Below are 25972 nucleotides of genomic sequence, written 5' to 3'. Positions count from 1 at the left end.
TGTTATCCCGATTTCTGCTGACATTGGGCGAATACATAATAATATGTTTATAAAACCAACTTGCATATTTTTAAATTCTGTTCTATCAGTGTGCAGAGCGTATAATTTTAGCTCTAATCGTTTTAAACTTTTAACATATCATTAAAATTAGGTACGTTAAAATGAACTTGAAAGCATCTGAAAGTATTCTTGTAGAAATAAAGTACAATAAAAACTTCATTTTAATGTGTCGCGGATTAATACCTGCAGGTTAGAACAGTACTCTTCTATTTGTCACTAAATGTTAATTGGATAGCTGATGAAATAAAGAAGTGGGAGGATTTCGAGAAAACCTGTGACGAATATATTTTATGTTCAATCAAACCAGGAACCCCTCGCATCAGAAGTGAACGTTCTATCATTGAATCCTTTCACCAAAATAAGTTGAATGATGTAACTACGAAAAGAGTGAATATTCATACATCTCCTTTAATGTTGATAATTAACCCAGAAATACGTTTACTGGTTGTCATCCATGGTAACAGCAAAATTAGGATATAAAAATGGAATTTCTGTTATCAAAAATATACATGAGAAATGGTAGAATGTAATTACAAAAATGTCCATGTAAAACTACAATTCTTATTTTATGCCCATAATTAACCACATGGGTCTTCCGAAACTAAGTAAAGCAAAATACAAAAAAGTAATAAAGACTTAACCAGAGAAAAAATACGTGAACGTAGGCTGTAAATATATCTGTACATGATGGACCATAATATTTTTTTCAAACTGAAAACATTTGATGGACACTCTCTGGTCATTGAGTGATCAGTCAGATTATTACTTCATTACATTCTTTTGTATTGTTACATCGAATGAGTTATGTGAAAACATGAATCTACTGGTGGATGAAGCAAAGTGAACAGAAGGTTTATTCTTTTTTTAGTCATATCATTGGTCATAATGCTCAATGGTCGTCTCGCCACAGTAATTGCTTTATCGACTATTACGTCTGAATTTATCCTTGACGAGTTGTTCGTTGCTGTGTTACAGAAAAGTTAAAGGAATGTTCTCATCTAAAGAGTCTAAAGTGTACTGCATTCTGTTTTGTGTCTAATTTGTTTTACTTTTCTAATGAAAAAATCTTCTATAAAATGTCTTTGCTTTATAATCCTCTACAAATAAAGAATATTTTCTGGCGGTAGTAAGTGTTCTTTTTAATGGTAACATTTGTAGTTTACATTTCTTTATGTCATAAGATCAACTTCTGTTCGACCATAAAGACACGGAAAAAAAGCTTTTTTTGGTACTCAGTTAAGATTAAAATAAAACCAGATACAAACTCTCAGTCAGTATTGTGAAAATGGACACTTTACTATTAGAATTTGCTCGGGTACAGTTGGCTTGTGGTCCCGCAAATCGTGGTCACAAACACTCTTGCCTTTGATGGAAACGGTCTCGTGTTAAAATTTCCGGTAAAGATACTCGGTCAGAAAGGTGCAAAACCTTTTTCAGACCAGATATTCTGAATGAGCTTTTTCCTGGATTTTCCTCATTCCCACCAGTCAAATACCATTATGGTATCTAACATAAAAAAGGTTTCAGACTGTTTCCTTCCTTCCCCATTTTAAGCATAAAATAACTTATTCATTTAATTGAAAGTATCCGAAACTGTAATGTAATATTTAACTTTGAAACAAGTAGTAAAATTGCTATTTACTATGCAATATAATAATTTTCAATAATAAAAATTTACTATAACTTTAGCTATTGAACACTTTTGAACTCAAATAAAGAACTGAGATTTTTTGAAAAAAGTAGGCCTATTTACTTTCAAAATTCTGAATTAAGGCTAACTGGGTCTCAATATCCTCAGGCGTACAGGAATACTGGGTGCACATATAGTATAAGAAGCCTAACTTTTGGGTCTCAGCTGGATAAAGTTTCAAAGTGACAACAGTTGATTTCGTTCTTTTCTCACTACTGCTGTTATTGAACTCTATTATTATTTTTCCTAATATGTTATTATTCTATGCTTATAGATTTTTCTAAATATGTTAAAGTGCTAAATTTATAAATTTTTATCATTGATTATTAAGGATCAGTGTTTCTGTTTGTTTAAATTTTAATAGAACTCATAAATATTAATACAATTAAATGGTTTTGTTTATCTAAGTTTAGGATATATTAGTTAGACTGAATAATTCTAAAGTTGTGAATTCGCACAGTGTAGTTAAAATGTTCCCTTTTAAGTTAGACTAAATAAAGAGATTTAAAGCAGTGTTCTAAGTTTACTGAATGAGCCGATCTTGTTCAATTTTTGCATTAGTATTATCAGTTTGCCTCAATTGTTATTAAGTTCATGCTTTTGCATTATTGTAATATCTAATTATTTTTCCATATCTATGGAAATATTAGAATATCATGTAAATATGTAACGTCTTTGTCAAATGCATGTTTGATTTACAGCATGATAGAAATATTTCTGGATAACAGATATATTAACCAGTGTACTTCAAAAATGACTTTATATATATAGCAGTTTTCCAAGGCAATGAGTGCAAAATGAAATAGTTTATAAGGTAAGCGTTATTTATTAATATATGTATGTATTAGGATGGATACTTTAAAATGAGACATTTGATATTCCATTTAGCATTTCATGAATATATCAACCTCTGACAATAAAGTTCGGTGAATGATCCCGTAAAAAGAAAGTAGATATAATATGAATGAAACCTTACCTTACTGTCCTTCGAAGTAGTCCCCTACCGCAGCTATGCAACTCTGAGTATGGCTGTACGTATCTTGGAAACTTTTTGAGAAGTCTTCTTTCGGGATGGTGCTCAGAAGCCTCGTCACATTTCGTTGGATGTCTGGAATATCGTCAAACCTCTTTCCTTTCAACGCGAGCTTGAGGCGTGGGAACAGGAAGAAGTCAGGAGGATTCACATCTGACGAGTATGGTGGATAGTCAATTTACATCACCCCCTTTTGAGCCAATATAGTTCAAGAAATTCGGATTTCCATCCGCCATGGCGATAAAATCCTGTGAGGCAAGAGCACGTGCGTGCTTCTGGTCATCAGTCAGGTAATGTGGTACGAGTCGACAACAGGTTTTCATTTTCCCTAAGTCGTTGGTGAGGACAAGTCTCGCAGATTCACGGCTAATGTTCATTCTCCAGCAATCATTCGCACAGTTAATCGGCGATCGTTCGTGATTAGTGTCCTCACCTTTTCAATGTTTTCATCTGTGTGAGAGCTTGACGACTTTCCGCTACGGGGGTTATCAAAAACACTATCCCGCACTTCTTCAAAATGGCAGAACCACTCGTAAACACATTTCAAGGATACTGCCTGACCTTCATAAACTTCTATCAGCATATCATGAATTTCTTTCGGAGCCTTGCCAAGCTTAAAACAAAACTTCAAATTGATCCTTTGTTCGTCCATTTTACTGTTATCAGTTTGGAACCGGACACAATAACACTCACTTAGTATAACGTGTCTCACACACGACCACAGTTGACTAAACAACGGTGAATCCACAATGGCGACACCTGTCGCTACACGTGTGCAGTGTTTCGTTGCGCCAGTGTTGCTACGTAGAGCACAGTGACTTCATTCACAGAAATTTGTCAGAGGTTGTATGTATAGTATTATTAAATCAGTGCTTTGAGATTTTTAGCATGAAACACATATAAGATATTTGTATGTTTGTCAAAGTCAACACATGTAAAAACGTTATAAATATCTATACCATGGCATAAGACAATTCCGTTTCCAGATATAATTTTTCAAAGACGAATATTTTCGACAAATTCTTGCGTGCATAGATTTGAAACACGACAACAATTTACCGTAAATAATATTCACTAGACTAGTGTTTAGTTGTGCAGTGGAAAATGTTATATGTACCTTATTGGAATGAATAGTTCAAGAAAAATTATCCCTGTTCTCTTAAAATTGGATAAAATTAGGAATTATAAATATGCGGATTTGCGTTACTCTGGATAAAAATGATTGGAGTTATGAACATTTCTGATTTTTCATTCTACCACAAAGTAAAATACTTACTTGCTTTACAATCAGGGTAGCCCACATCTCAAAACTCTTCTATAATACAAATATGTATAAAATATAGAAATCAGTGTTTTTGGATAATTTTTAGTGCATTACAGCATAAGGAGTTAAAACAAAGAATAAAGAAAACTGCAACTTAGAGTTAGCTTTGAGGTTTGGTAATCTTAAAATTTAAGGAAAAAAACATAATAAAATATATTTTTTCATTTCTTTTTGTCAAGTTGATTATTATTGCCTTCAACAATTAACGAGAAAATATACAAATAAAACACTTGTAATTCCATTCACATATTGACACAGGCGAAAATTAAAATATACACTTTAGTTCACGTATAATATAATGGAAACTAAAGGATAAAAGAAGAAGAATGATTAAAGAACTGATTAAATCGAAAAGTAAGGGAAAATGAAGAATTCTAGGAAATCTAATGGTACAGTTTTGTCTGCTGCAGCTCAATGATCCAGAAGAGAGAGCTATTCACTGAACTACTGTTTATAAGCTGAAAGTACCAATGTGAACTTTGCGCACACACACACACATTTATGTAAAATGTGTGTGAGTATGATAAATTGTTAATAAGATAGTAAAACGGTTCGTATGTGGCCTATAAATGTATGTTATACTATGAGGATAACATCGCCTTTTCTGTAAAAATCCAATAATGCTGACAGGCTCGAGATGAATATATTACGAAAGTATGCAAACTATGTGTGTGACAAGATTTCAACAGCAGAATCTCCTTTTTGGTTACAAATTCTCTTGCTAAACTATGCGAAGCTACAGAAGTGAGTAGAATGGCAGGGAAGGTCGGATAAATCTGGGTCACCGTTGATGGTATGCAATTCAGAGCTTCTTCTATGATGAAGGTAAGCTGCATTCTTTAAACGCAAAGGTGCTTCTACTATGTTCTTTAGTTATTTTCCCTTTATTCTTTTAGTTCTCTTGAACAACAATAATTTATGCAAACACATTACTTTAATGCTAAGTACATATACTGTTCAAATTTGGTATTGAGAATTGTAAATCGTTTATAGTATATGAAATGTTTGACACGCTTAGTTTACGCTTTTAGTATGTAATGCTGCATGGTTTCTTACTTAAAAACAGTTACTTTGCTCGTTTCTCAAAAAGGAACCTTCTTGTTTTATAAAATATCTCTCTCGTTCTTTAACCTTGTTCAAGAACGTAGTGCTGCCAGATATATGAATTAATACCATGTGAACTTTCCTTACTTTTAGCATCAGTGTATTCAAATAATTATTAAGCGAGCTTTAGTGCAAAATTAGATTCCAGATAAAAGTCAAGCGTAACTGTATATAGAGCGCTGACGCAGAAAGGATTCAAGTCCACTTTTGGTCATTTAGTACATAATTAATATTTAATCCTTTACCTGGTTCTCCTTTCAGTGCTTATAAGATTCGTGTGTCCATATTGTAAATAACTGTTATAATGCAAAAGAACAGTCTTCTCTTTTCTACAAATTTAAATGGAGTGTACAAATTTACGTTTCATTTTGTCGCAAGTGTGGCAATTGGACTTGAACCTTATGTGCTCTGTACGCCTCTTCTGGCGACCCAGATTCCATTAATTGATTCAAATTTATATTCTTAATCAGCAACGAGCCTATATAGCCAAATCTACAGTTTAAAATGAGACCTAAACCACAGTAGTCTGTTCGATTTATCTCACTGGGAATCGAACCCAGTATCTCGTGAACCAAAGACATGTATGCTAGCCACAAGACTGGCAAAGAGGCCATTTGTACAGATATGTGAGGAATTTTGGAGCTGCCCGTTTTACGAGTTATCGAACTTCGGTTTTAAAATAACGAAATAAGAACTATGTATTAGTCGATGGAAGATTTATATAAATTTATTTTGACGAAATAATTATCATCAACTGATACAATTAATCACCAAAATGTTCATAGAATCTCTATAGGAATAGAAAGAGACAGCATACTCGAAACCTACACTATTGCAACAATAACACATTTTCTTATTTATGTTCAAATCTTGTATATTTTTGTTTATTTTTATTATAAATTGATTTTATTATTCGTATAATGTAGGTTTAACTGTTTCATATACGAAAACCAAAGTGAAGAAAGAAGAAATGTCACTTTTTGATCCAAATTGAATTTTGGATATCAAGAGTCTATGCCTTAAGAAATAGAATCTCTTATCCTAATATTATAGGCATACGTTATTTACAGCTTATAGTTCGAAGTTTTTGCTATATACTAAGTAGTCTGTGGCTTTAAAATATAAAATTCAATTTTCTCAGAATAAAGAAAACTTGACCTTTCGCTTTTCCTTTCTGTGGCCTTAATATATATCTTCGTATTTTAATTTTATGTTTGTTCCTGCTTCTGTGACTGGCATTTGTCATTAACACCAAACGATTCCAAGCTCAGACGCTAAACTCAAATCTGCCATAGTACATTGATTTAGAAGTTAGATTTCTATCCATACAACAATTTAATTATCAGTAATTTTGGAATACATTTAATTACTTTGATATTTCTATGCACGAGGCGTGTACAATAGCGATAGCATTATATGCCAATTCTTACATTTGGATACGAAGATTTAAGCAATATTTACGGCTAAGTAAAGTTTGTATTTCAACTGAAATTTCACTCGTATTCCCGATTGAATAACCATTGATAGTCTCAGTAATTAAAGGAGAAAGTTCATAGAATGTGCTCATACATCATTGCTATTTTAGAGGCCTCATATAAGTTCCAGACACTACAATTTTCTTTCAAAGCAAACATCATATAAATTGACAATGAATTTTGAAATACTTAAAAAGCAATTTACAATTAACTGTTCATACTTTCAGCTAACTCTAGTATGACTTGTGAAAGTACGGTGTAGTAAAAGATCTTAAATAAAAAATAACTTCTTTATTATTGAGAATATGTTCCCTTGAATTCAAGTGCTCTTTATAACACATTGTTACTATTTATTATATTCTAAACAATGTAATATACTTACTCTATTTTGCATTGAAACAAGAAAATCAGTAGTTGAAAAATTTCACGCCATAAAATATAAACTATTTATAACGGAAAATGTGTCATTCGAGTGCGGACAGGCGAAAGCACTTTTAACTTTTTCTGTCAGTCCGTGTTTGCAACAAGCTTACACCAGAACACGAATATTGAATCCGAATGCTGAAACAAGAATATAAGACCAGTTGGGGGTGATGGGTTTTCACCCAGTGGTGGCAAAATTCATTATATATTGCATGTGACATGTTACAGTATACGCTTCAGCAGAACGCATAAGCAGTGTATTTTTTCGTTTATTAATGTTGCTTTCTGTTACTGTTAGTTATTTATTTTTTTTATCTGGAGTTAAGTGTTTTTGTTCTGATGAATTGCATTTATCCATGGCCTCTGAGCACTCTCTGTGCAATTTTTTTCGCTATCGAGCAGCCACTGTTCATAAATGATATTAATGACACAATCAATTACAGCCTTGCGGACAAGAAAACCATTTTTATTTCAAATGCCATGATTTTCAGTGATTAATATAAAAATGGTGAAACTATATATATATATATATATATATATATATATATATATATATATATATATATATATATATATATATATATATATATATATATAGTTTCACCATTTTTATATTATATGAGTGTGTGTGTAGTGCACAATGAGACAGATAATACAGGATAGCTCCAAGTGCGACGGAACTAATATTGGGAAAACAAATGTGTTATGTTTTTCTTCATATATTTTCTTGTAGCATTAAAAATGTAAACTAATTTAGTATAGTTCCACCGCTTTAAATTATTGAGTTAATTTCAGTATATCGGTCCAAGTGAGACATGCACCTTCAGATTAACGAGAGATCCGATCCACAGAGTTCCCCTTCGGAAATCGAACCCGGATCTTCCACGCTCGGGTCTATATAGGCACTAGGGAGCTCTCCACCGCTTTAAAAATATCAATTTATTAAAATGTGACATAAAAATACACATATATATAACATGAGGGATCTAAAATTATCACCTGAAATACCAAAGAAACGAGAAACGAGAAACGATATACATTTTGCGATAAACAGCCATATCAAATGGGTCTCGTCAAAAGAAGGATTATATGATAGGAAAAATACCGATAAATGAAGCATCAGAAACGAAGTAAATATTTTTCAATAGAACGATGGACAGAAACACGAGTAATATGAAAGGGCACAAGTGGAGAAATACAACGCCGTTTGTCTCATGCTTCTACTACGTATAGTAACGGAGATATGACCATGGGAATATATTGTAATCCATTGATGGGTTTTCCGTAGTTTGCATTTCAATACTAGGTTCTGACTGAAAAGAGTCAGGCTTAATCTTAAATATTTATATTTATATCGCTGTTGTAAATTGTGGGTTACTGATTTTTTGAAAATATTTAAATACTTGTAATTTAGCAGTTAGACAATATCCTTCGTATAATTCCATGTGAGCATAATATTTATTATTAATATAATATTTAACATAATTTAACAATTTTGATACTATAGTTTTTATAATATAAATAAAGTTTATTTTACAACTACTTGTGTTAGACCTGAGTTCCCCGATATTACAATCTACGAAGCACATATCATTTGCTCCTCCGCGTCAAGCATCCTGAAAGCAAGTGCATTAATCATTCGGATATATAGGAGAATATATTATTATTATTATTATCATTATTATCATCGTCGAAACAAATGTATTGTTAATATAAAGAGGAATGTAAGATGTGTGTTATAACCCTTAGTTCTATGACTAAGTGCTGTATTTTTGCTATCTGTCTGTTCATGGCACTAAAATAAATATATTATTATTATTATTATTATTATTATTATTATTATTATTATTATTATTATTATTATTAGTAGTAGTAGTAGTAGTAGTAGTAGTAGTAATAGTAGTAGTATTTTTTATAATTTGAAGTATATTGAGTGAGTACCCTGCCTGGCAGAGTTTTATGGTAGGACTTTGACCGGGACTAATTTTTGATGATACTTGTAATATGTGATGTAAATATATTTGCACATAAAATAGCTTACAAATGACTCAACGGTTTGAATAAAGCACAAGGAAAATCGAAAACTGGTTTACAAACTGGCATCTTGTAAATATAAGATTTCATATATTTTCCTAAAATAAGCACACAAGCCATGAAACCTTTACTTATTCCAATATTTATAATGAATGATAGCACTGGCGTGTCTGGCATGTAAAATTTGAGGAGGACATCAAAGAAAGAGATTTAAAAGGTAGTACCTAGCCCAACCTGTGTATTGTCTGCGATTCCGTTTGTTACTTTCTGCTTACTTTCAGGGACCTCCTGAGATATATATCAAGGACTCTTGTTATTTTACAACCTGAATATTATATTCCAAATAAATATAATTATTATTATTTATACGTTATTTTGTGGTTAGTAAAGAAATTAAGTTAAGACTTAGAATAGAATATTGAATATTTTGTACTTCAAAATATCGAAGGAACGCGTCCCCCTCGTGCCCCCGTCAGAGACGCCCGTGAATGATATTAAAATTTAAATAAAGTAAGAATTCTAGTTGCCTACGGGCCAGGCTTTTGTTCTAGATATTTTTGTACGGAGAAACGAGGCCGAGAAAATCAGAATGTGAGGAGCTACATTAGAATACAATATGCAAAAAGATCTGGCATACATATTAATAACATATAATTCCAATTACTTTATCTTAGATCCGAAGGGGTGATTGGCCAACTGTGGAAGGAGGAAAAGTACGGCTACTTTGGAAGTATGCTTAGAAGGAACACTGCTACAAGGGATAGAATATTGAAAAATTCAATATTTTTGATAATGGAGTATTGGTCTTTCTTCGTTCCTACAGCAGTTTTCATTTACACTGCTCTTTTTACATATTATTAGTTTCTTCTTCATATATCCATCTGAAAATTCTCATTCTGCAGTTTTCATTAGATTGCGCGTAGTATTATCGAACTCTTTACTGTTCTGAACCTTTTCTTATTAGATTTTGCGACATTTCTTATCACACAACGTTAATATGTGTTTCTTTCATCCCGCTTACGTTACGCAAGCTATATACTTCTCGCAGTAAGCAAACCTTTCTCTTTTACTATCGCACGTAAATAACTCATTTTTAGTGTAAAAGAATTTGTTGCTGTTCGTAAATACTGGAATAACCTGAATAACGCGAAGGCTTAGTTTCAAGAAACGTCCACGTTACGCAAAACCGCAATATTCGATGTCTCTTTATAATAGGTTTAAATTGAATTTGTTCATTACGAAAATTTAGGATAATAAAATAAGTTTTCAAATGCAAAATATGTATTTTATAAAATAATTAATACAGAAAACTCTTTAATTTTACGCATTAAAAGTTATACGAAATAACACGAACGTATTTCTTCTAGTTTGTATTAAAAATTTCAGTTTTACGTCTTATTGTTATGCCCTGTAGGCTAAGGGAGACGAATGAGTAATGAAAGGAAATGATTATGAAAAGAATCGGGTTGAGAATGTTGGAGGAATCGGAAGAACACTCAAATAAAAAGACGGATACGATGTTGTTTATCACAAACTTACATGGTCTGGATCGAACCAGAGACTCGACATACTACAAGTAAGCGTTCTGTCACTGAGCCAGTGAGCTCCCACTATTCAATTGTGGTTAATATCACAGGCCAATAACTGACTCGACTTATATAGTATCTCCATTTGTACGTTCATGCGAGCTATTTACTGATTTTATTTTGATTATTTTTGAAAATGTGAATTGGGAAAACTATTACCAATTCGTAATATGTTTAATAATAGTGAGTTTTGTTTCACAGTGAGAAACTACGATAGACTTCCTAACTATGAGTATTAAATACTCAAATTTAAAGTTGTACATTTATAACTCCTGGTTATAATAGAGAAATAAGATCAAAGATTCTGTTCCTCGGACGCTGAAACCATATCAAAATGCCATTGCTCGTTATCTATTATTGTTTGTGCACAATGGGAATTAACTTTACAAAGGAAGTGGTAATTGGTGTATGTCTACCACATCTGGCTGCAATAAAAAGAATAAAATTAGAGATGAAACATATTCTTGGTACTGAACCCATATCAAAAAAAAATCTGCTTGTTACTAACTATTTACGATTCATTTATAGTGTTATCGGTGTTGTATTCGAATAAACGTGATTTTTATTCCGATTTCAAAAGCTAGAGAAAAGTCGAGAATAAACTCATTCTTGGGGAGCGGAATCAGTGTCATAAACAGTTCTTTGATATCCCTTGCCGTTTTCATTCCATGGGAATAAGTATTGAAACCAGAAGTACTAGTAAATCTCCACTTCCTGTTTTGGGAGAATGCTGCTGCTGATGAAGATATTCATTTGAAATACTGAATTGAATGCTAAAATTCGCTTATCACTCTCTTATTGCTCAAGTTTTATGGCGATCAATGTTAAAACTTGAAACGGTTGATTTCTATCACTTTCGATTTGAGTAGAAGTTTCACGGAAGATTTGGGACCTATTTTTGAAACGCTGAATCAATTGCAAAAAAAAAAAAAAATCTTGATATCTCTCACTGTTTTTCTTTTCTCTATCCAAAACCAATATTGGAACCGAAAGCCTAGTAAATTTCAACTACATCTGGTTTCAGTAGTGTTGCAGGTGGTGGTGGTATGTTTCTTTGAGACGCCAAACCGATTACAACAATCCTTGTCGCTATCTAATATCGGTTCTGTTCTATAGGGATGAACATTCAAACCAGAAATGGTTAAATTCTACCATTTTCTGTTTAAATAGACGGCCAAAGGAGGAGATGGAACCTATTCTTGAATTGCTGAATCGATTTGAGAAACCGCTTCTCGATATCATTTACTATTTAGCTGTACCTAAATCAGTATCGAAACCGGAATTAGTAGTAAATTTCAACCACTTCCGGTTTTAGTAGAATGTTGCGGATGGCGGCGGTATATTTCATTGAGATGCTGAATAGATTGCAAAAATGTCTTGTCGCTATCTATTACCATTTTTGTTCTACAGTGAAAAACATTGATACCGGAAACCACTAACTTCCGGTTTGAGTAACAGGTTAACGAAGGAGATGGAACGTGTTCTTGAGAGGTTGAATCAATTGCAGAAAACCGCTCCTTGATATCTATTACCGTGTTTCCTATAATACCTGTCCACAGACAGATAGATAGCCAGATGGATGGACGGAGGGACATAGCTTCTATAAGACTTTCGATACTTTTGCATAGTATAATTTGGGAGTCTAATAAGAACAACGCTAAAGCAAAATTCGCATTGCTTGAAACCCCTTTATGCAAGATATCCCTGCTCAATCATACACATTAAATAACTATTGCATATAATAAATTATAAGCCGCTTGTACTGAAACTCTATTGGAGATGTTAAATAAAGTTCTTCTAGTTACAGCATCAGAGCCACTATGCAGATACAAGCACAAATTATTATTTCTGGTGTATTGGAAAACTTTATGTTTTTTACGTATTTTTTATTTTTCGTTTACACACACACACACACACACACACACACACATATATATATATATATATATATATATATATATATATATATATATATATATATATATCGTTTCCAACAGTGAACAAAATATTTTAAATTTAATTTTAAAGCCTACAATTTGCTCTTCTGTCAAAATATACTTATGTTGTGTTATTCTCGTGTAGATTTATGCTAAAATAATTCAACATAAGTATTCATTCTTCTTTGAATTATACGATATTAACAAAAATCTCAAATTTTATTTACAGTAATTTTATTTATTTTACATTTTTTTTTAAAAAAAAAGTATAATAAAAAATTTACTTTATATCAGAATGGTGTTCAGGATCTGTTAAGAAAGAAAGCAGTCAGTAAATCCGAGAGTTGGTTATCTCGATGTAATTTTGAAGAGTCAGTTTACACTTGAAAAATTGACGAAATACTGTATGAACATACATTTTAATAGGAAGTCGCTAGGTAATAAATATTAAAGTTGTCATTCCAACATTTACTAGGTAAGACTGAGAAAGTATTCTGGAAAACATTCAGTCAGAATAGCCGGTCACTGGAATCGACTCCCGGACGTTTTGATTGCTAATTGTTCATATACTCCCATCCGATATTTGATCATCAGACGTTATGACGTCATGCAACGGGTGGTCAAATCACGCCAGAGTTGTTGGATTTGTTTTGTAGAATTGCTGCTGTTGTGTTTGTGATGATATTGGTTGAAAAGGTATTGGGAGTATACGAGTGCCTTTCTACATTACTTTATAGAATTGCCAGATTATAAGGGAAGTAGAAGTCAGTACACCTAGTCCATTTCTCATTTTGGTTTGTTATTGTAGCGGATTGTTCTGATTTGAATACAAAATAAAAACACCAAAAAATTGCTACACAAAGTAATTTGACTCGATACTAGAATATCTATATACGAAGCGTATCCGGAAATAAAGTACCGTTTTGAAGGAAATGCTAAAACAGTTTTGTACAAGTCAAATTTATTTTTACATGAAAGAACCCACCTTTAACTATTTTTAACATAGTTTCAACCAATGTTCAAACACAGGATAGGCCGGATAACCAACTTATCCAAACCTTTCTCAACGAAACATCCCACCAGTACCCGCAAGTACGTACCGTTTCGTTTGAACACCACCGCAGTGATAGAGTCGGTACTCCGCGCATACGTGCTTATTCCACTGGTTCATTACCTTTCCACTGATGCCAATACAGTTGAGTTGTTGCGAGTATACTGTGTCCTTCGTTCGTTTACCATGTTTAAAAGAATTGTTGTCTGCGAGATTATTTCTGTTATCCGGGTATTGAATGCAAGGAACGTTATATCGACCGAAATTCATTGTCAAATTGTAGAGACTTACGGTGAAAACGTAATGAGTCATTGCATGGTGCAAAAGTGGGTGAGGCACTTCAATGAAGGACGGACAAACGTATACGACCAACCACAAAGTGGGCGTTTTTCTGTTGTAACTGATGAGTTGGTGAGGAAAGTGGATGAGAAAATTAGTGAGAATAGACGGTGCACAGTGACAATGCTTTCAGATAAGTTTCCTCAAATTTCTAGAACTGTTTTGTATGAGATTGTTACCGACCTCTTAGGTTATAGCAAACTGTGTACCCGCAGGATTCCGAAAATGCTCACAGACGTCCACAAAACCAAACGACTTTGACATTCCTTACTCTTTACAGCGAGGAAGGAGAGGACGTTTTGAACCAAATCGTGACTAGTGATGAAACGTGGGTTCGCTATGTCACTCCAGAATCGAACCAACATTCAATGGAGTGATAAAACACAGGAATCTCCCATAAAACAAAAGTTCAAAACGACAATGTCAACATAGAAACTCATGTGCACAGTGTTTTGGGACAGAAAAGGGGTCTTACTGGTTGACTTCGCACCCAGGGGTGAAATCATCAATAAGTAACCATTCTGTGAGACTCTGAAAAAACTTTGGAGTACAATCTAAAACAAATGGAGAGGAATGCCCAGTAAAGAAGTTATGTTGTTCCATGACAATGCTCGTCCCCATACTGCTGGTTCCACTCAAACGTTAATCCGACAGCTCGGTTGGGAGCAGTTTGACCACCCCCTGTACAGCCCGACTTGGCGCCGTCTGACTGCCAATTGTTCCTGCACTTAAAGAGCAAGCTAGCTTTGAAAGTGACGACAACGCAAAAAACGTTATTGAGTTATGGTTGTCTTCACCGGGGAAGGGATGTTTCTTTGAGGAAGGGTTTGACAAGTTCGTCGCCCACTCTAATGAGTGTTTGAACATTGGTGGAAATTATGTCTAAAAACAGTTTAAGGTGTCCTCTTTCATGTAAAAATAAATTTGGCTTGAACAAACCTGTTTTATTTTTTAAAACGGTTCTTACTTTTCAGACAGGCCTTGTATAATGTATTGAACTTCAGTAAAAGAGAAAGAAAGGAAACGTAGATGTATTAATATTAATAATTTTCTAAATATTTTAGTTCTTTTTTTACATAGGGCAACTAAATTAGCATCTATCTGGATGGTTTAATGTTTAACCCTAAGCTAAATACTTTATTCAACCAAAACAACTTTAAATATGTACTCGATTGCTCTCACACAAATTTAATTAAGCTCAACTTATCCTTTATATTTTCTTGAAAATCTTGCGTGCATGGGAGAAACTTCATGTAAAAGCAGTATCTCTGACAACATTGACATAAATCTGACGTCAATTGTAAACAATGAAATTAGTTTCCAATCTTGCGGTCTGCACAAATATATCAAACATGTAGTATGACATTGTTTTTGTTTTCCATTACTTAAAACCAAAAGTAGCAAATCCACATACAACCTCTCGTAATTTACCTACGGACATACAGCAATAAAGAATAAAGAACAAAGAAAATGATAGACATCTTGATCTAAATCAAGTTCTAATTTTAGCATGATTGATCATTTTTATAGTTTGAGATCATTATTATTTTCAAGATCCTTCCTGCGCTCATGAATATAGCGTGCAGAAGAGATATTAGCAGGAAACATTTCATGACTTCACTGACCTAACTATGGAAAAATCCCTTCTGCATTACTGGGAATATAAAACAACGGATCTATAAGTCTTCGTGTGGTCCATATAGTTGTGTATAGGTTTCCGGGTTTAGATACGTGTAGAAATTTTGAATTCATTTAATAAGAATAATTGCATTTGCAGCGTGAGTATTTATGGTAAGTAGTTGGCAGCAAACTCCCGCGCGAGTTTTCGTATGTTCTTTATTGTTGGAGATAAGTCTATACTGGGAATTTTGAATGTGTTGCTTTTCTCCAAGAAAGCAAAAGTATTGGGGAAATATAGGAAAATATTTCCCGTACTCAAGACAGATTCCGAAAATAACCATAAGAAACTGCTTTAAGCTATTCTTTACATTGTAGTAGTGCTGGTCTGAAAACTGGTCTCGGAATCAACTCATCTGAGAACATAGATATTTATATGAGAATATGTCTGCTAAATTTAGACATATTTTAGAAAATATTTTTCTTACAGTAGTACATAGAGATGTTTTTTCCTCTTGCTGTTTCACACCTTAAATGAGACAACAAATGAAGACTCAAGGACAAAGTAAGATCTTGCGGCGTGTATGCTATAGGAAATGCGTTGAAAGATTATAATAAATTTTAAAGTTTTGCACGCTTATTAATTTCTTATATTCTTAAGATAATATAGTGAATATTATATTCACTATAATATAGATGATATAGATGATTTTCTTAGTTTCGCATTGGACGATTCTGCTTTGAAAGTAACTGTAAATAATTAACTGTAGATCAACTTGTTTGACGTGACCAGAAACCATCCTGCTATTGAGCACTGGATGCACTATCACCAAAGTTTGTTACAGCGTGTCTTATCATGTACTAGTATTATCGGTCATAACTTCAAATACATTGTTCAAACAAATATTTTAAATTTTCAAGTTGAAAAGTTGGACAACTCACTTTTCGGAAGTTTCAAATCTTCTGTGAATGCATTGGAAACCAATACTAGAGCAGTAAGAAAAAAAGTTTCCAAAATATATATGTTCAAATGTTAATTTTACATTAGGTTTTGCACCTCATAAATTTTATTCCCCCCTCTTTCCACTCTAGCTCTCTTGCCGCTAGACATTGTTTGTTATTTTGATTCATCTTTCTATTAACTCTATGAAATAAAAAAACTGGAGACTATAATATATTCTGTTTTCATGCCAATTAAATACCAGACCAATTGATTTGTTTTTATAATAAGTTTATAGACCGTTCTAAACATTTAATTTTTTATGGTATCTACCGTGAAATTTACTTTTAAAATATACGAGACAATTGGTTCATTTTCTGGTAGTTGCTAATTAGTAATGACGGTATATTTAGGCCATTAGAGGCTTTACATAAAAGACTCTTGGTATTGTTAATTACATATTCTGCTTTTATACGCTAAGTCTGAATGATTTATATTGAATCCTTTTCTTTTGTAGGTCAAGTTGAGCCATAAAAACAAGCAACAAAGGAAGAAGAGAACGGTCCTTCTATAAGGTAAATGTAATCTAAAGAGAACAGGCGGAAAGGTTTCTTTTGTATTCTTTCTCTTAATTTTGGCTAATGAAAGAGCTAAAATATTATTGCGTAATTTCAGATAACAGAGAATGCTGTATAAACGAAATCAGATAATCTCATTCATTTTTTTTTTCATGTCTAAAGAGTACTTTAGTACTAAACAGGTAACCTTCCTAAACTAGGAGTAAAAAGTGTTTAATGGTGAACGTTGAGAACAGGAACCTGCTCATTTAAAAAACAGAAAAGCAGTCACTAGGCATCCATTAAAAAAATCAATGTTTAAGATCTACAGTTACAAAGTGGTGTTAACTTTATTTTCTTACTCTTTCATAAGAGATAGTCCAGCTTCTAACATTGCATATTAAAGTCTATGCGTTTCGTACAATTTGTTAATTGGATAGATGTTATAATTATTTTTTAAGAATAAGAAGCAACATGTACTTTATAAACTCTATGGCATGTGGAATTTGGAGGTTTAATACGGCATTCGCAAAAGCTCTTCATTGACTTCCGTCCTTCGTAAACTGAATCAAGTTTCTACTTTGTATTAATATTTCTGGGAGATCCATCTTAATGTTGTCCTCCCATCTCCGGGTAAGTCTTCCTAATGGCCTTTTTCCGATTGGGTTTCCAGTTAAAATTTTGAAAGTGTTTCTACTTTCTTCCATTTTGGCTACATAGCCTGTCCACTTGAGCCTCCTAGACTTAATGATCCTAACAATGTTAAGTAAATGAGATTTATAAATTATTCAGTTCCTCGTTATGATGTTCCCACCATTCCCTATTTTCGTCCGTCTTGGGTATGAATATTCGCCATATTTCAATCTGCATTTTTCTCTTAAAATAAATGGCAATGTTCAATTCTTCGAAAGGACTCGAGAAGACAAAAAATTTGGACTGAATAATAACACGAATTTCAAGTTGCCAGTCAACATTTAATTTCTTCGTGAATGTGGTTTTGGTTTGTTAATATAGATATTAAATATTTAAAAGTATCCACTTTCTCAACAGCCTTATTTGCTATTTCAACGTATCTTTAAACGTTTACAGTATTACGGTCACGGCGAATCTCCAAATACAGTGTTTAGTTTCCACTGCATTTACTTCTAAACCTATATCCCTACAGATATTTAATAAAACATCTGCATTCTGTTGTCCTCATATCATCCTCTATCAGATTTACTTAATCAGCATAAGCCATAACCTGGTGAGTGCCTTTCAGCTCTAGGCCATGCTTGATATCTTTGATTTTCCTTATAAAGTGTACTAGAATGAAATTGAATAATGGATGCAACTCATCTTGTTATAGGCCATTCTCAATGTGAAAACTCGTGGATAAGTATTTTCCAACTCTGATTTTACTTTGGGTTTCATTTAAACTCATTTTAATTAATCTAACAGGTTTATCGATATTCTAGTTCAGTAAGACTGTTATACAATGTTTCTCTTTTAACATAGTCTTAGGACTTCGTGAAATCAATAAATAATTGATGTACCGGTTTATTATATTCCCGTTTCTTTTCCAGTATTTGAGGAATTATAAATATCTTATCGATAGTTGATCGATTTTGCTTAAATCTGCGCTGATAATCTCTAATAATTACATTTTCATCTGAAGAAAACTTCGCTAACAGTATGCATGAGGGGATTTTATATTACTTAGACAAGAGAGAGGTGCCTCGATAATTATTACAATCAGTTTTGTCGCCTTTATTTGAATTAGGACAATGATTGATTCTTTCCACTTTTGTGTCAATTCCTCCTTGTTCCGGATGAGGGGAATGACTTTCAGTATATCGTTCTATAGCTTTTCCCTCCAGCGTAAATCAGCCGGAACTTCGTCAACATCCAAAGATTTATGTTTCTTTAATTTCTTTATAGGAATTTCCATTTTTGTTCGGTTGGGCTCCTGAATACATGATTCTGCATATGAGTGAAAATAAGTGAAATATTTTCATTTATTCAAACACTATCCATATCCGTGACAATTGTGCCGCATGCTTTCTTTAATTTATATGTCTAAGGATGATAGCCTTTCTCAAGTTCCTTAATACCCCTATATATGTAACGAATACTTTTGAATTTACTATTATCTTTAAGTTCAACAATTTTAGTTTCAAAAATCACGTTTCTTTGTTCTAAAAGTTTTTGAAATGTTCCGCCTGCTACCAACAAAATTTTCTGCAGTTCTACCGTTCGGATTTTGTAGCGAACCAGTTTTGCCTGTTTTCTCTTCTCCGCTAGCTTAGTGCATTCGTAGTTGCCTCATGATTCGTTCCCACGTATTTCCACACATTCTAATTTTTCTTTTCCTGAAATGTTAATGTTATCCGTAATTTCAGGCCAAGTATCCTCAACGCTAGTGCATTCCGAATTTTACAAAACCGAAAATCAATTCGTACTTCAATCTAGTATTCCCTTCTGACCTGACGCTCGTTCCTCTAATTCCTTTAAATTAGACCTTTCCGTTTTCACATGCTGAAGATTTTTTAAACTATAATCTCTCTCTTATAATCACTGTTAGCAGGTAATGGTCAATATCACAGTTAATTGTTCTGAGTGACCGAACATCAATTATGATAGACTGTCTTCTTCTACCTACTAAAACGTGGGATCATTTTGATTATATTATTTTCATCTGGTAAGTCCAAGTGTTTTTTTTATGGATATCACGATATGGAAATATTGTACTCTTCACGAAACCATTTTTAGAAGTTGAAAAGTTAACTAGTCTAACGTTGTTGTCATTACTTTCCTTATGTATACTTCCGCTGTTTATAATGAGATAACAAAATTTATACATTTTAGAAGTTCAAGCTGTTACAAGAATCAATATTTCATATTTTGATCTTTGTGCAGGAGTAAAATCATCATAGGAATCGTTTCACGTAAAACGTTTGGACATAAGACAAATGTATATTTTATGAGATTGTCCTTAGGTTGATTTGGTTTATTTTTGCGTATTATTACTTTCGAAAATATATATACAAAGAAAAATCAGCTACACTTACTGACATCAACTTAATAACACTCACCCACCACAAAATTAATATCCGTTTCTAATTTTAAAATTTTACGAAGAGAAATAGAATTTACATGGTGCTTTTTTTTAAAAAAAAAACATATGTAGAAGAAGTGTATCATGGCTATCTGTTGATTTATTTGAGGCAATCATAAAATTACTAAATATCAATTTAGTATCATTTGTTCCTATCTACTTATGATATAAATTGAAAACAAATTTGTGGCAATAAAAGGAACTGTGAGGAGACAAAACATGTAGGTTTCTGCTGTACAATCAAATAAGTTAAAGAAGAATTGCATGCAATGATCTTAATTCAAATCATGATGCCTTGGCTGATACACTCTTAATAACACCGTTTTCAATTTCAGGGAAACCAGTTTCTCCGAATACCGTGCTGAAACTGACTTGGAAGACCATAAAACAACTCACATTCTTCCACTTTCGGAGCACGAAAAATTTCTATATCCCTTACTGTTAATATTGGTTATTGTCAATACGAGTAATCCAAGTAATGTACATATATGAAAAAGTACTGCACTTCTTAATTTTGTTTCGAAATGTATTAAATATAGAAGTAGGTTGAAAAACATTTATCCTAAACGTTTATCTTAAGAATTCTACTGAACTGCAAATATATGAGACTAACTTTATAATTTGAAAAAGGACACGTTAGAAACTTACTAATACATAGTATTTGTGGCTTATCCTTCTTTTATCCTACAGAACACTTCTATTTACTAGCATTTTCATGTTGTAATGTAAGATATATTATTCATTTAAGATATATTATTAGCTCCATACTGCAGATCGTATAATCATGCCATCACTGACTGGTCAATTGACAATTTTATAGTATAATATCTATTAACTACATCCGTCTGCAAATATCCTCTTTTGAGGTAAGAATTACTCACTTTAATATCAACCGTAAAGTGAAATTTGCTTTATCCACTCCCTTCTTTATCTTCTACAGTATCTTATATATCTTAGATCCCAACATTTTTCAAACAAATATCCTAACGAATTTTTAGTATGTTTTACTCTCCAGTATTGCTTTTCCTCCCCATTTTTTGTTGCCAAAATTTCCTCATTAATTTTTCGTTTCATGAACCTATAAATATTTTGCAAAATGTAAATGTTTTGGTAAATATTGAAAGATACTTACTGTTATTTTTCTGGAATGTGGTATGAGAGTCATTATTTGGTGTTAAAAGATTAATTTACATGGTAGTTGTAAATCTTTCTGTAGCGGAAAACATGACATATTACATGATTGTTTAATGAAACTTTTCTATGGGCTTCTTTTCGGCCCTTGGGATTATTTTCAGACTGTCCGCATATGTAGGGATTATGAAAGAGAACGCTTTGTATCATAGAGGTCCTTAACTAATATTTCATTATCACCAAGCTTAGTTTGTTCCTATGATCGTTCCAACTAATAATTGGTCATGTGATTTGATTTGGGATCAAATTCAAACCTTCATACATATGGAAGATATTCACTCATTTTAAAGTATAGCATTCCAGTGTACCATATATTCTAATGCCCCATATATTCTTTTTCATTTTGTATTATAACAACTTATACCGTTACTACTACCTACATTCCCTTATATATAGCAATATAGTATATTCATTTTCTATGCGAAACTTCTATCTATTTTCTGATTATCTACAAATCAAATATAATAATTATCAGGATTAAAATATATAAAATTCGATTGCAATTTAGGGGTCTGCATAACAGTGGTATAACCCTTTTTCAGACAAAAGTAAAAAGATACAAGCTATTCCTTGCTTTTAGAGAAAAACTGCCTCCCAATATAGTACTTAGATCAATATTCGTCGCTCAAAGTCGCAGTTGAAAATCTTTTGCAGTTAGATGTATAGCAATGTCTAATATAGAGTGCGATGTCACACTCATCACATAATAAATATTACTTATAAATAATAATAATAATAATAATAATAATAATAATAATAATAATAATAATAATAATAATAATAATAATAATAATAATAAAGTTAAATATATTTCAATTATCGAAATTATTTATATAATTACTAGTACCATATAAGTAGAAATTCTTCAACTCTGCATTCATAGCTAAGTGGCTGTAGAGCACTTATTCTGCGCCCGGGCTCAGACTTCTAGTAGAAATACTTGCTTGATACAAGTCAGAGCAACTATTAGAATTCATTTGAAAGTATTAGAAGTTTCATATAATCTGACCCGTATAGAAAAGCTAAATTCCAACATTTTCAATAAAGTTGTCTATCAAAAATTATAAAAGAAATACAGATTATAAATATATTATAATTAATATTATTAAGGGAAGAATTCATATATTCTTCACTTTTCTAAATCTCAAATACTTTGTTTATGAATCATTTTCATTTTCTACTAGTGTCATACTCTCGCTCTCTACTAGTATGCCGCACAGTAGGCCTATACCGATTTGAAAATTTATTCTCTGTATTTTATTATAAGAGTGGCCACTTTACCATTAAATTAACTTTCTTTCGTTTGAACCTTTTAAAAATATGTAAATTGAATTTTCTATAATTTTACAGAAGATGTAAGATTACAAAGAAAACAGGAGGATAATGAAAACATTTTGAACATATTTGACTTTACGTATAATAAAAAGTTAATAAAAATCTGAAATTAAAATTGATTCATAATACACGAAAAATCCAGGTTATTTCTCCAAAACTCTTTATTCGATCTTCTTTAAACACAAGATTCAGCTCAGTGAGCTAACATAGAAATTATATTTTAATAGTTCCAAATGAAAAAAAAAAATACTACTGAAAACATCACAGAACAAAGCACTAGCGGGGCGTTTACATTCTAAGGAATGTGAAAAATTTTAACTTCCTTATTTTGATTATTAAGCAATTAGAATGCTACTGTGCTACGTACCTTATGTGGATGAAGACTGAATAATAATACTAATAATAATAGTTCACTAATTGGTATAGCTTAACGTGTGAGGTCTGCGCGGAACACCAGGATTCGATTCCCGGAGAGAGTTCATGTCATTCGGATTACACTATAAGCTATAATTCTGTGTCTCATATAGCCTCGGTGCTGAATAGAACGTTCAACTTGCAATCAAGCAATTAAGCAATAATGATAGTAAATTTAGTAGGAATAGTATTACGAAATGAGGAATAAGTTTTTTCTTTGGAATACATGAATGATCTTTGTTTCTCATGATTAATGATAGTAAATTTTCTGTAGTTACACATTTCAAATGCATTTAATCTCTGTCATTCGCCATAAAATGTATATTAATCTCGCATATTTTCTGTTTTCAGAAAAAACGAAAAAGTAACCATCCAGTCTATTTCTCTTACCTTGACCCATATATAATGGTACGTGATAGACAAATAAAGATATACCTTCTTGTATCTATTTTGAGCGATGCAGTAACAATGAAGAGAACACCAATATACATCACGCAAGCAAACTTATGTGTAAGTGTATATTGAATGCATGAATGCTGGCATTATCTCGAATGAAAAGGATATTCGCTGCCCGAGAAGCATAATAAATTACAAGAGCTCCTCTAATGCACCTGTCATTTTACTTAATTTGTGAAACACGTTCTCTTGTGTTCAGCCGCGTAGAAGCACGGAGAGTGCTCTGTAAGTGGAGGAAAAATATTAGAGCAATATGTTTTAAAACGAATAAGCTAGACATTTAATGCACTTAACTGTTTCTATAGGGAATTCTCATCAAGTAGCCAGCACATACATAAGTGTGTACGTTAAAATTTAGGTCAAATCAGATTTTGAAAGTTTATTACAGTATGTAACTGCTGGAGACGAGTTAGCGTTCAAGAAATCTATATTCAATCTAGATATGGCCTGAATTTAATAACCTGAAAATACAGACGGAAATAAATCAATGTAATTATTCACAATTGATTATAATTTTTCGTTTCCTACTTTTAGCTTTTAAATTTACTTTTTAAAAATCTTAACTTATGTCGTTATTCTTCTACCTTACTTTTCATATTAGATTATGTATATGTAAAGAACAATTAATTTTATTAGAGCTCCTCCGTGGCTAAGTGGTTAGCGTACGCGCCTTTGGCGCGGGAGACCCGGGTTCGATTCCCGGCGGGAGCTCATGTGGTTCGGATTCCACGTTAATCAGTAGGTCCACGTCTCATATAGCCTCGCTGCTGAACGGGACGATAAACTCAAAATCAACTCAACTCAATTAATTTTATTACTTCCTGAACTGTGAATCTAATACTACTTTAATGGTTGACACCTTTTTCCAGGTACGTTGTTTGAATATCTGTTAATACCGTTGTTTCTAATCAACTAATTTCCTGGCTTCGAAAACAGAAAATATCCAAGATAAAAATTTCCATCAGATCCTTTTCCAAATCCTTCACATCATTATTGTTTTAGCTAGCTAGGAAATTGGACTGGATTTGGGGTTGGCGTCCCGTTCAGAAGCGAGGTGATATGAGACCTATAGCTTAACGTTAGGTTCTAACCACATGAGCACCCATCGGGAATCGAACCTGGTTCTCCCACGTTAAATTAGCTAGGAAAGACGTAACTTTGAATTGTTATTGACATACCCTAAGAATAAGTCGTTCAAACATAATTTGTTTTGTACCAAAGGAAACTTTCAACATAATTAGTAAAAACTAAAGATGTACTTCATACATGAGAAATGTTTCAATTTATATAATAAAACACCATTACAAAGTGTTTCATATTGTTGTATTTGTGCCTTCCACATTTCTTATTGCAAGAAAATTCATTATCATGATTATACTTTAGAATATCTTTTATGAAAGGTTTTATTGGCAGTAAGAAAATTATTTTGCAATTTGTGTTCAAAGAAAAAAAAAGTTTTAAAATGCGTAAGAAAAATAGCAACTCGTCGAATCCCTTTGGTATTTAGAACAATTTCATCCACCACTAATTAAGATGAATCCAAATAGAAGGTTAACTAAAATGTATTGAGCCATTGGAGGTCGAAATTGAAATTGTGATTTGAAAATAACATTATAAATGGTCGGCAGTTCATGTTCAGCCCAGCAATAGCAGCTCGTGATGCACCGCACCCACGGCATAAACTTTCTGGGCGTCAGTGTGGGCTTCGCTACAGACTGTGGAACTTTTCCTTACTTTGACTACAATCTTTTTCGCCCGTTGTTATCGTAAGCTATCCACTTTGATCAAGCACTTTAGAAATGGCTCGAGTTCGTTGCGTTTCACATATCACTAGAAATTTGCAAACTAGCAGATAGAAATTAGATCGAGTAAACGCATTTTAGTTAGATCATGTGGTAATAAAACAGCAATGATTTTTTAAGCCAGCTTTCTCCAAATGGTTTAGGACAGTTTAGTGATGGATGTTTAGGTTATTGCGTATGTTATGACTCTTACATGTCGGTGTTGCTTGACTTTACTGTGATTGGTCATTCCTTGCCCATAAACATCACAAATTTCTTCACGAGTCTGTACAGAATTTGTCAAAATATAATTATAAATTGTAGCGCAGTTTTGCGGTAAGTTGATTAATCTTTACAATACCTTAATCTGATTGTAAGAATCCAATCATTTTCTGCTCATCTACCTGCTTTTAGCTGAAAGCTGTCAAATGATTCATGCCTGAAGCACTGCGACTCATATATACTGAAATTTGGGATACTAATGTCATCTTGTGCACAAAGGCTCAATACTTTTTCAACTACCTTTTT

At 32.6% G+C, this 25972-nt stretch overlaps 1 protein-coding gene and 1 long non-coding RNA gene across 4 annotated transcripts in view; one reads left to right on the top strand and one right to left on the bottom strand.

Annotated features, from left to right (window-relative positions):
• The window catches only part of Nckx30C (solute carrier family 24 member Nckx30C), a 524219-nt gene that overhangs the window by 251942 nt on the left and 246305 nt on the right, over window positions 1–25972 (bottom strand). The window lies entirely within an intron of this gene.
• Window positions 2418–24126, top strand: LOC145678460 (uncharacterized). Its single transcript, XR_014130398.1, has 3 exons — window positions 2418–2564; window positions 17131–17188; window positions 23559–24126. It is a non-coding gene; the product is annotated as an uncharacterized LOC145678460 (long non-coding RNA).

The sequence above is a fragment of the Thermobia domestica genome, chromosome 2, assembly GCF_964235325.1.
Source record: "Thermobia domestica chromosome 2, izTheDome1.hap1.1, whole genome shotgun sequence".
NCBI classification, from domain to species: domain Eukaryota; kingdom Metazoa; phylum Arthropoda; class Insecta; order Zygentoma; family Lepismatidae; genus Thermobia; species Thermobia domestica.
Note: the sequence above shows the minus strand (reverse complement) of the source record. Positions and strands in the feature narration are given on the sequence as shown.